General features: G+C 35.5%; 1 long non-coding RNA gene across 1 annotated transcript in view; it reads right to left on the bottom strand.

Annotated features, from left to right (window-relative positions):
- Positions 1–8,263, bottom strand: part of LOC122241337 — a 35,614-nt gene extending 27,351 nt beyond the window's left edge. Inside the window, exon 1 of the long non-coding RNA XR_006221416.1 lies at positions 8,150–8,263. This is a non-coding gene — a long non-coding RNA (uncharacterized LOC122241337). The remainder of the gene's footprint in view (positions 1–8,149) is intronic.
- Positions 8,264–12,449: the final 4,186 nt, after the last annotated feature.

The raw sequence follows: 12,449 nt of genomic DNA, 5'->3' as shown, positions 1-12,449 counted from the left end.
AATAATATTCCATTACACATATATAATAATAGATAACAATATATATAATACATCAACATATATAACATAATATATAATTAGTGTATATTATATATGTATCATATATACATATATCTTACAATGTATATGTTACATATATGTACACACCACATCTTCTTTATACATTCATCTATCAGTGGACACTTAGGTTGCTTCAATATCTTAGCTGTTGTAAATAATGCTGCAGTGAACACAGGCGTGCACGTATTGTTTCAAATTAGTGTTTTCATTTTGTTTGGGTAAGCACCCAGGTGTAGAAATACTGAATCATATTATATTTCTACTTTTAATTAAAAATTTTTTTAAAATGTTTATTTTTGAGAGAAAGAGAGAGAGAGAGAGAGACAGAGAGAGAGAATGTGGGGAGGGTAAGAAAGAGAGGGAAGACACAGAATTCAAAGCAGACTCCATGCTCTGAGCTGTTAGCACAGAGCCCGACACAGGGTTTGAACTCATGAACTGTGAGATCATGACCTGAGCTGAAGTCAGATGCAGAGCCAACTGAGCCACCCAGATGCCCCTCTACTTTTAATTTTTTTGAGGAACTTCCATACTGGTTTCCACAGTGGTTGTACTAATTTATATTCCCACTAATAGTGCACAGGGGTTCTTTCTTCTCCACATTCTTGCCAGCACTTGTTATTTCTCATCTTTTTGATAATAGCTATTCTGACTGGTGTGATATCTCATTGTGGTTTAAAATAAATTTATTATGAAAATGAATATGGCAGAATTTGAGAGGATGAAAGCACTTACTGTTAATTCTTCAAAGAATAAAACATTCCTTAAAACAATGCAATAATGGGAGTTTTGGTTCAAGATGGTGATGTAGAAGACACTGACCTCACCTCCTCTGTGGAACATACCAAATTACACCTATTTATAGAAAAATTCTTCCTGAAGAACTGAGGGCTGACTGAACAGCTACTGAACAACCAAAGATACAGTGAATGGCAAGAAAACAGCAAGAGAGACAGAGACATGGTAACAAAGGGAACCCAAACCTCCTATGCTTTGAACAGCAGTGGGCAGGAATAGTGCTGAGGGATCAGTACAGATCCCTGTGTCCTTGGGCACAGAAAAAAACCCCACAATTTAAAAGAATAATTAGCATATTAAAGATATAGCACCAGAACTCTGCCAAGCAGTGGATGACCTGCAGGAAAGTTCTCCAGGTCACAGGGACTGGAGAACACATGGTTTACATTCCCACCACATTTAAAAGCCTAGGCTGGAGAAGCATCCTGACACTGTAACATGTGGGTCTGGTCATCTCAGTGAGCTTGTGACTTTAGTGAACCCAAGATCAACAAGCCCACACTAGCTGCCCGTGGTGCTAGGGCACAGAAAACAAGCTGTGGCTTTGTGGGTTTCATTTGCTTTGCTTTTACTTCTTACCATTTGTCTCGTTTTGTTTTTATTTTTTTTCTTTTGGTTTTGTTTTTTTCTTTTTTGTTCTCTTTTTTTCCCTTTCATCTTTTTTCTTTTCTGTTTTCTTTTTCTTTTTCTTTTTTCGTTTATTATATTCTTTTTTCTCTTATTATTCTTAGTTTCTTCTTTATTCATTCTGTAAAAATTCATGGTTAAAAAAAGTAACTAACATGTAGAGCCATAGCCCCAGCCAGCCAGCAAAAGTCACCAAGCACACACAATCTGTACAGGGGATACCATACACAAAACTACTCTTTCAACTTTAGGAGAAGTAGCCCTTTTGCCTAGTTCATAGAAACAAACACATAAAGTCAAGCAAAATGGGGAGACAGAGGAATATGCTCCAAAAGAAAGAATTGAAAGGGCGGGCCTACACCGGCCGACTCCATCTTGTTCTGTGTTCTCCACCTTGAGTGACTATGTCCCCGACATGACCCCTTTTCCGGGAAAATCACAGAAACCTCAGACCGCGCCTCCTCCCCTTGAGTAACCTCCCGCTCACCCGTTCAAACTTCCTGATCAAAACACGCCCAGCGACCTGCGTAACAGGACTCCGACCCTTCCCCAGCCAATCGGCCGAGGCCACGACCCTTCCCCAGCCAATCGGCTGAGGCCACAGCCATTACCTCACCAACTGCCCCTAGACCCCTATAAAACCTTTGTGCTTTTGAAACTCGCTCTCTCTCCCTGGTATCTCACCGCTGCGTCGGTGCAGGTAGGGGATTGAGCTCGAGCTAGCTCGAATAAAGGTTCTTTTACTTTTGCATCGGACTCGGCTCCCTGGTGGTCTTTGGGGATCACGAATTCTGGGCATAACAGAATAAGAAAAAAACCTCAGAAAAAGAACTAAATGAAATAATGAGATAAGCTAGGGCACTTGGGTGGCTCAGTTAGTTGAGTGTCTGACTTCAGCTCGGGTCATGATCTCATGGTTCATGAGTTCAAGCCCCATGTCAGGCTCTGGGTTGACAGTTCAAAGCCTGGAGCCTGCTTCTCTCTCTCTCTCTGACCTTCCCCCACTTGCACTCTGTCTCTCTGTCTCTCTGAAAGATAAACATTAAAAAAAAAAAAAAAAGAAACAGAGATAAGCAAAATACCTGAGAAAGAATTTAAAGTGATTATCATAAAAATAGTCACCAGGCTGGACAAAAGAATGGAAAAACTCAATGAGACATTCAATAAAGAGATGGAAAATATTAAAAAGAACCAATCAGGGGCACCTGGGTGGCTCAGTCAGTTGGGCTTCTGACTCTTGATTTCAGCTCAGGTCATGATCTCACAGTTTGTGGGTTCAAGCCCCGTGTCAGGCTCTGTGCTGACAGTGCAGAGCCTGCTTGGGATTCTCTCTCTCTCTTCTCTCTGCACCTCCCCTGTTTGCTCTCTATCTCTCTCTCAAAATAAGTGAGAATAAACTTTAAAAAATAAAATAACATAAAAAGTCCCAATCAGAGTTGAAGACTATAATAACTGAAATAAAAAACATACTAGAGAGAATCAACAGTAGATTAGAGGATACAGAAGAACATATCAGTGATCTAAAGATAGAGTAATAGAAAACACCCAAGCTGACCAGCACAAAGAGAAATGAATTTTAAATTTTTTTTAACATTTATTTATGTTTGAGACAGAGAGAGACAGAGCATGAATGGGGGAGGGTCAGAGAGAGGGAGACACAGAATCTGTGTCTCTGACAGCTCTGAGCTGAGCTGTCAGCACAGAGCCTGACGTGGGGCTTGAACTCACTGACCGCGAGATCATGACCTGAGCCAAAGTCGGCCGCTTAACTGACTGAGCCACCCAGGCACCCCGAGAAATAAATTTTAAAAAATGAGGATAAATTAAGAGATCTCTTGAATAACATCAAGTGAACAACATTCACATTATAGGGCTCCCAGAAGAAAAAGAAGAGAGAAAGAAAGGTGTAGAAAACTTAGTTGAAGAAATAATAACTGAAAATTTCCCTAACCTAGGGAAGGAAATAAATATCCAAACCCAAGAAGTACAGTGAGTTCCAAACAAGATGAACCCAAGGAGTTCCACACCATAGCACATAAGAATTAAAATGTTAAAGGTTAAAGATAAAGAATCTTAAAAGCAGCAAGAGAGAAACAAAAAGTTATTTACAAGGGAAACCTATAAAGCTACCAGCTCATGTTTCAGCAGAAACTTTGCAGGCCAGAAGGGAGCGGCATGATATATTTAAAGGAAAAAAACACTACAATCAAGAATACTCTACTCAGCGCGCACCTGCATGGCTCAGTTGGTTGAGTGTCTGACTCTTGATTTTGTCTCAGGTCATGATCCTAGGGTCATGGGATTGAGCCCTGTGTGGAGCTCAGCATGGAGCCTGCTTAAGATTCTCTCTCTCTCTCTCTCTCTCTGCTCCTCTCCCCAGCAAAGTTATCATTCAGATTTGAAAGACAGATAAAGAGTTACTGAGACAAAAACATATAAAGTTTATCACCACTAAACTAGCCGTATAAGAAATGTTAAAGGGGTTTCTTTAAGTGGGAAAGAAATAGCCATAATTAGACATAAGAAAAATATGAGTAAAAAGATGTAAAATATGACAATATATACATAAAATGTGAAGGAAGGAGTAAAAAGGGAAGAGAAGGGGGAAAGGAAGGGGAAAAAGATCTGTTTTCTTTTTCTTCCTTTCTTTCTTTCTTTCTTTCTTTCTTTCTTTCTTTCTTTCTTTCTTTCTTTTTTTCTTTCTTTCTTTTTCTCAGAATGTGTTTGAACTTAAATGACCATCAAATTAATATGGACTGCTATTTACTTAGGATGTTATATATGAACTCCATGGTAACCATAAACCCATTACCAATGAGACATACACAAAAAATAAAGAGAAAGAAAGCCAAACAAAACACTATAGGTACTCATTTATCACAAAGAAAGAGAAGAGAAAAAGAAAGAAAGAATGAAGGACTATGCAAACAACCAGAAAGCAAACTTTAAAAAGGCAACAAGTACATACTTATCAATAAGTACTTTAAATGTAAATGGCCTAAATGTTCCTATCAAAAGACATAGAATGGCAGAATAGATAAAAAAAAAACCCAAAAACCAAAAACGAAAACAAAAAATAAGACCCATCTATATGCTGCCTACAAGACTAACCTCAGACCTAAAGATACATACAGACTGAAAGTGAAGGGATAGAAAAACATTCACCATGCAAAGGGAAGTGAAAAAAACAAAAACAAAAACAAAAACCCCTGAGGTAGTAATACTTATATCAGACAAAATAGACTTTAAAACATAAAACAAATATTAATGAACATAAAGAGAGAACCTGATAGTAATACAACAATAGTAGGGGACTTTAACAGTTCACTAAACATCAATGGAAACATCATCCAGAAATAAAATCAATAAGGAAACAATATCTTTGAATAACACATTGGGCCAGATGAACATAACAGATATATATATAGAACATTCCATCCAAAAGAAATAGAATACACATTCTTTTCAAGTGCACATGAAACATTCCCAAGAATAGATCATATATTAATCCATTAAACAAGCCTCAATAAATTTAAGAAGATTGAGATCATCCCCTGTATCTTTTCTGATCACAACAGAGTGAAATTTGAAATAAATCACAAAAACAGGAAAAAACAGACACATGAAGACTAAACAACACAATACTAAATAACCAATGGGTCAGTGAAGCAAGTAAAGAAGCCATCGAAAAATACATGGGGACAAATGAAAATGAAAACACCATGGTCTAAAATCTCTGGGACATAGCAAAAATAGTTCTAAGAGGAAAGTATATACCAATAAAGGTCTACTTCAAAAAACAAGAAAAAACTCCAATAAATAATCTAACCTTATGCCTAAAAGAACTAGAAAAAGAAGAACAAACAAAGCACAAGGTGAGCATAAGAAAGGACATAATAAAGATCAGAGCAGTAATAAATGGCATAGAGACAAAAAAAAAATTAAATTAAAAAAATTAATGAAACCAAGAGCCGGTTCTTTGAAAATATAAAATTGACAAATCCTGGGGCGCCTGGGTGGCTTGGTCAGTTAAGCGTCCGACTTTGGCTCAGGTCATGATCTCACGGTCAGTGAGTTCGAGCCCCGCGTCGGGCTCTGTGCTGACAGCTCAGAGCCTGGAGCCTGTTTCAGATTCTGTGTCTCCCTCTCTCTCTGCTCCTCCCCTGTTCATGCTCTGTCTCTCTCTGTCTCAAAAATAAAAAAATAAACGTTAAAAAAAATTAAAAAATAAAATAAAATTGACAAATCCTGATCTAGACTCATCAAAAGAAAAACAGAAAAGACACATAAAAATAAAATTAGAAATGACAGAAGAGAAATAACTGATACCACAAAAATACAAAGGATTATAGTAGAATACTTTGAAAAATTATATGCCAACAAACTGGACAACCTAGAAGAAATGGATAAGTTCCTAAAAACATACAATCTTCCAAAATGAACCAGGAAGAAATAGAAAATCTAAACAGAATGATTACAAGTAATGAAATTGAATTGGTAATCAAAAACTACCAAAATAGGGGCATCTGGGTGGCTCAGTCGGTTAAGTATCCGACTTTGACACAGGTCAAGATCTCACGGTTCATCAGTTTGAGCCCTGCGTCAGCCTCTGTGCTAGCCTGCTTTGGATTCTGTCTCCCTCTCTCTCTGCCCCTCCTGTGTTCACACTCTGCCTCTCTCTCTCAAAAATAAATAAACATTAATTAAAAAAATAAAAATAAACTACCAAACTAAAAGTCCAGGACTAGATGAATTCATGACTTAATTCTACCAGACTTTTAAGGAAGAGTTAATACCTATTCTTCTCAAACTATTTAAAAAATAGAAGAGGAAGGAAAGCTTCCAAATCCATTCTATGAGGCCAGCATTACCTTGATATCAAAACCAGATAGACACCACAAAAAAAGAAAACTGCAGGCCAATACCCCTGATGAATATAGATGCAAAGTCCTCAAGAAAATATTAGCAAACCACATGCAACAATACACTAAAAAGATTATCTTATCAGATTATAAGCATGCAACAACAGCATTTATAAATGTTATTAAATAAATCCTTATATTAGGTATACATGAATTAATTAAATTAATTAAATTTCTGAAACTCATTAAATTAATTCAATAAATTAAATTCATTTAATTAAATAAATTAATGTAATAAATTAAATTTATTAAATGAATGCAACAACAGCATTTACAAATGTTATTAAATAAATCCATATATTAGGCACATATGAATAGGTACTAGACAAGTGGATTGTAACAAAGAAGATGCACTACAGTTTGAACAAGTATTTTGCTTGACTTCTCTGCACTCATCAGTGATACTTGGTGTACAATCAAGAACAAATGTGACATTGATGGAGAGGCAGTGTATTAATGTATGTGTACATGTCCTTCTTTACTAGCACTTAGCTTCTTCGTCTCTTCTTGAAGAAAACCCTGTTGTGTTTTCTTCTTTTTTCAGATCATGAATCATTTAGAACAAAATCTATATTCCAAATTTTACCTTCAGTTACAAGAATGTGAGCAAAAATCTTCTCTCTCAGTTGGAAAATTATATTTTTGGTTAATTTTTTAAAAAATTAGTAGGATAGGGAGCTATTCTGTCAAGCCCATTAAAAATTGAAGCTTGTGGCTATTTTTGTCACGGAAGAGTAATGACCAGTATAAATTTATCCCACTTGAGAAATGAATAATTTTTTATTTCATTTTATTTCCAGTGGAATTTCTGATCCATCAATACATACCTACATATTTCTTGGTTCATATAATTTCTATAATTGAGACAAAATATATAAATAGTTTATTTGCAGAATTATCTCTTACTATGGTGGGTTTTGGTACTGTAATATTCTACACCAATAATGCTTTTCAACAGATTGGTCTGTGAAATAAATCATAAATTACATAAAATGGCTCCAAACAAAATAATGCAGTAAACTCATGACAGCTGGCCCTCTGAGTGTTATCAAAACACCAGACTAATGCTATGAGATGTCCAAGGGCAATATAAATCCCATGAGATAGAAAAATTATAAATTACTACAAATAAATATTATCTGTAATGCTTCTTTATTTTGAAAATATATTCGAATATTTCTGCATTCTGATTTTTTTTAGGACTACCTACAAACATGACAAGAATAATTGTTTTTTATTCTGAACACTTTAAAAAGGAGACTAGTAGAACAACATTTATCTGCCTTTCTGTCCAGAGAAAGATAATTTATAACTTATAAATAATTCATGCCATCTTATGGGCAGTTTGTAGAGATTCTTATAAAGAATTGTATACGAGATCTAATTCTTAACTTCAAGGAACGTACAGTGAGGTGGGAAAATGGCCATGTACACATAAAACACATTAAAATATGACAAATAATTAAACTAATAGATAGAATATATCCTTCTGAAGTGTTTTCTTTAAAAACCTGAAATATAGAAAATAAACTCAGACTTGAGTTGAAATATTCAAAATTCACATCATTGTAGATTTCCCACACTTGTGTTTGTTTCAAAACCACCAGATGGCAAAATAGAAAGATTAATCAAAGTGAGCTCCCCAAACAGCAAATTATTTGTTTCCACACATAATTCTTCCCTCCTTTTGTCAGGATTATTCCTGGTCAAAGGATAGGTTTTAGAAAACTGGAGAGAGATACCTTTAGGGAGGCAGAAGATCTCAGATTTCACACACAGACATAGGAATCTGCTGGAAGTCCATGCTCGTCCATAGTTAAACTGTTTTGATGATTTTTGAAGTGGGTGAAAAATAAGCTCACTCTTCTTTGAACATCTTCAATCTAAAGGAATCATGTAGTGTGGTGGAGTAAGAATTGGATTAAGAGGCAAAAGACAAACTTCTTATTCCTTGAATCTGTACTCATGACTGGTGCTATGACACATTTATCTTAGTGGTTTGTCAATTAAACTGGAATTAAAATATCTACTGAGGATAGTGGTTATGAATGTTAAGGAAAGATCTGTGAACACAAATGCCTCATATAATGCCTAAAACAAAATGTATATTCAATAACTATTAAACAATGTATACTGATCATATGTGGCAAATCATTAATAAATATTTATTCCCTTTGATTCAGAAAGTCTACTTCTGGAATGTTTTCAAAGAATGTAATTCTAAAAGCAGAAAAAAGTTTATTTATAAAGATGTTAATTGAAGTCCTATATCTATTAACTGAAAAAATTGGAAACAATTACAAGGCTCCCAAAGAGAGAAATTGTAATAAAAACTCTAGTACATTCACTTGATATATTATACAATCTTTAAAAATGTTATTTATAGAGTACTTATTATAACATTAAGATTATTAAGCATATATGATAAAGCATATTAAGAAAGAGCAGTATCAAAAGCTGGATATATACAATATGACCATAAATATATAAACCAAATAAAAATTATGCATTGAAAAAGGAAAAGAAAGAAAAATACTGGGTATGAGTGTCCCAAAGCATAGCAAGAATTGTTTCTGTGTGATAAGGCAGGCTATGAATGATTTTTGCTTTTCTTCCATATGTCTGTATTTTCCAAATGCTCTATTCCAATTATTAATTACTTTTATGATGAAAAAAGAAATGTTGTCATTTTACATATGTGTTTTATCTCCCCAACAAACAGACAAATTTCTTGAGGGCAAGAATTTTATCATTTACTCCTTTGAATTATAATACTTTTATGCCTAAACCAAGTGCCCACTAAAACTTTTCCAAGGGGACAATGACTGATGGATAGCGTTTACTCTCTTAATTCAAGTCTTTCTAGAACATCAAAAAGGGAAAGGTGACTCAATCTGTTTTGCTTCTAAATCACATCCAAAAGATTCCATACAAGCACCAAATTATGAGGCTAAAAACTAGGCTGTTGTAAACTGTTTTGAAAGGGAAATATTAAAAAAAAAAAAGAGTCATTTTGCTAAAGCTGTGTGAATAATGTAGCATGTGTAAGATTTGGCACCAACTCATACTCTGATAGCACTAGACTCCTAGGAGAAAACCATTTCTTGTCTTTTCTTCCCTTAAAAGAAGGAATAGAAATAGCATCTCCTTTCACTGAGGAACTAGAAGATAGGTGAAAAAAATGTTGGTTGAGTATATCTACTGAAAACTCTGTCCAGTACCATGGCTGGTAGTAATACATGATCTCTGAGCCTCCCATACTTGGTCCCATCTGTTAAAATGGCACCACGCCTGACTGCCAGATGGTACACTGGCTTCATAGGGACAGAGGTGCCAAAACGATGGCTTTAGAAGACATTGTTAATACTACCCCCTTGGGCCTCCCACCACAGTAACAATTCACCCCTGTTGGCGCCCCATCACATCTCGCACTGCTTTCCTCATTTCTAGAAATAAGTGGTTCCAAACACTTACTAAGTCATTTCCTTGAGCTGCCTACTGGTTTCTGATCTTACACAAGTTGAAAAAGAATACCAAAGTGGGGGAATGAAAGACTGAAAGTATCCAAACACTTGAAGTTGCCAACACCTACAGCTTGTGCCTGAGGGCCATTAGGATCATATGATGCGTCAAACTCTATTATGTAAGGGTGGAATGTGTGGGCACTGCTTGCAAAGTTTAACCAGTCTCAGTGAAAAGAAAGCAGCTCTGTTATATGGAAGAACCAGTTTATAAAGTTCACTTATTGTAAAGAAAAAAAATGGCTCTAGTGGATTTAAAAAACCAAAACAAACATTTTCTCATGTAGTCAATGGAAGTAAAGAGAATTCCAAAATGGCTGTATTGACAGCTTAAGTATTTCTCAAAACTGTCAGGCTACATAAACATGAATGAGCATAGATTCTGTCAATGGATGATTTTCAAAAAATTAAAGACATGTCTTTTATACAAAAGATGTACAACTGATTGCTAACTCATGTATTATATGGCTAGTAGGATAGTAAAGCTGGTTCAGAGAACATTTGAGGAACCAGTTATATAGATATTTAAAAATATGAACATTAGTTGTTTAGGTAAGATTCAAAGCTTGTTCAGTTCCAAAAGGACAATGAGACCATGACCTTTGGGGTGATCTTTTCTGTAGGGAAAAAAATCTCCAAGTAACATGTAGCTTCACAGTTACACACTCCAAAAGAATCAAATAATCCAAGGGAAGATCTGTTAACAAAATGTGTAAGTATGTCATTGAAAAAGTATGCTGTACTCTCTTTTGTCTTATTTCCAGGTTCAGAGTAAACGTCCTAACTCCTATGGCTTCATTAGGATAGAAACTTTTTTGGGAGAAAGGAAATTCTGGAGAATCACAGGAATTTTATTCAGCTACCAGAGAGATGGGGTGGGTTCTCACTTCTCTGGGTTGTAATCAGTTTATCATTATAGGCAGTTAATCTCTTTTGTCTATGGAACTCTGTCCTATGATATCCACAATCACCCAAGAGATCACTTCTATGTCATTCTGAATTCTTTACTAACCGAACTTTAGTGACTTATTCTTACCTCAAATGTTTAGCTATCTTCATCATGCATATTATACAAACCTAGTATAAGCATTTTCTTATGTAATTTGTATAGAAACAAAATAATTCAACATAAAATAAAATAAATATTGGCTGATTGCATTCAGAGCATACATTCCCCTTTTTCTGCCATCTGTTCCACTAACTACTCCATTCTAAGATTAAATGGGTTTAGAAGGGATCTTAAGCTCTGTGGCTGTTACATGGGATTCAGTCCTATCTAAATCTGCCCTCTACATCCTCATATGTGTGTGTGTGAACATGCACACACATATATATATACATACATATATATGTATACACATACATACACAAATATATACACACATATATATGTAAATGTATATAAATATGTATGTAGTCATGTACTTATAGACAGAGCAATTGTAAGATTTTAGCTTTTCATGTTTATATGAGTTCAATCATTACATCATTCCATCAGACACTATTTTCTCAGTTAAGTAATATTCTTTCCGTACTAGACATTGGGCTCGGTGCTAGAGATATAACTTTGAAAATAAAAGTAGACATTGAGACTCACTCATAGAGCCAAAGTCTTGTGGGAAAGACACTGAAAAATGAATTCTCTCTCCCTCTCTCTCTCTCTCTCTTTCTCTCTCCCTCTCACTCTGCCTCTCTCTCTCCCTATCTAAATATGAAAAGGCAATACAGGTTGCTATGAGAATGCAAATCAGGGAGACCAGAAAAGTTTTCCCTGAGGCAATGATGAGAAAGCTAAGAAAGGAAGAATAAGTAAGATTTATTCAGGATCTTATGGACCATGTTTGAAATAACACTGGAAATTATTAGATAAGGTTTTTATTTCAGAAAGCCAGAGGCTTTGCCTTCCATTGTATTCAAGAGGACAGCGATGCCTGTTATCTTTGCTTTCTGTTGTGAGTAATGGAAAACCCAACTCAAACTTGTTTTAAAAAAAGGAAAATTTATTGCCTCATGCTATGGAACAGTAGTTTCAGATATGGTTTATTCCAGGATTCAAATCATCTCTTTTAATTTTCAGGCATTACCTGTTCAGTATTGGCTCCATTATTTAACCTCCATATGGTTGCAAAACAGTAGCAAGGGGAATATTCTTCCATCTTTGAATCCAACAAAAATGACCTATCACTATCATAAGATCTGAGATTCAAATTAGACCATCTCAGTGCACTTATCAACTCCTGAAATAGTGTCACAAAACACCAGGAAAAAACCCTACAATATTTATGCCCAACCACACCTCTATAATCTTACTATTAATCTTACTTTTTTAAAAATTTTTTTTAACGTTTATTTATTTTTGAGACAGAGAGAGACAGAGCATGAACGGGGGAGGGTCAGAGAGAGAGGGAGACACAGAATCTGAAACAGGCTCCAGGCTCTGAGCTGTCAGCACAGAGCCCTACGCGGGGCTCGAACTCACTGACCGTGAGATCATGACCTGAGCCGAAGTCGGATGCTTAAC

Source organism: Panthera tigris, chromosome C1, assembly GCF_018350195.1.
Source record: "Panthera tigris isolate Pti1 chromosome C1, P.tigris_Pti1_mat1.1, whole genome shotgun sequence".
NCBI lineage: Eukaryota > Metazoa > Chordata > Mammalia > Carnivora > Felidae > Panthera > Panthera tigris.
This window is presented reverse-complemented; position numbering and strand designations above follow the sequence as displayed.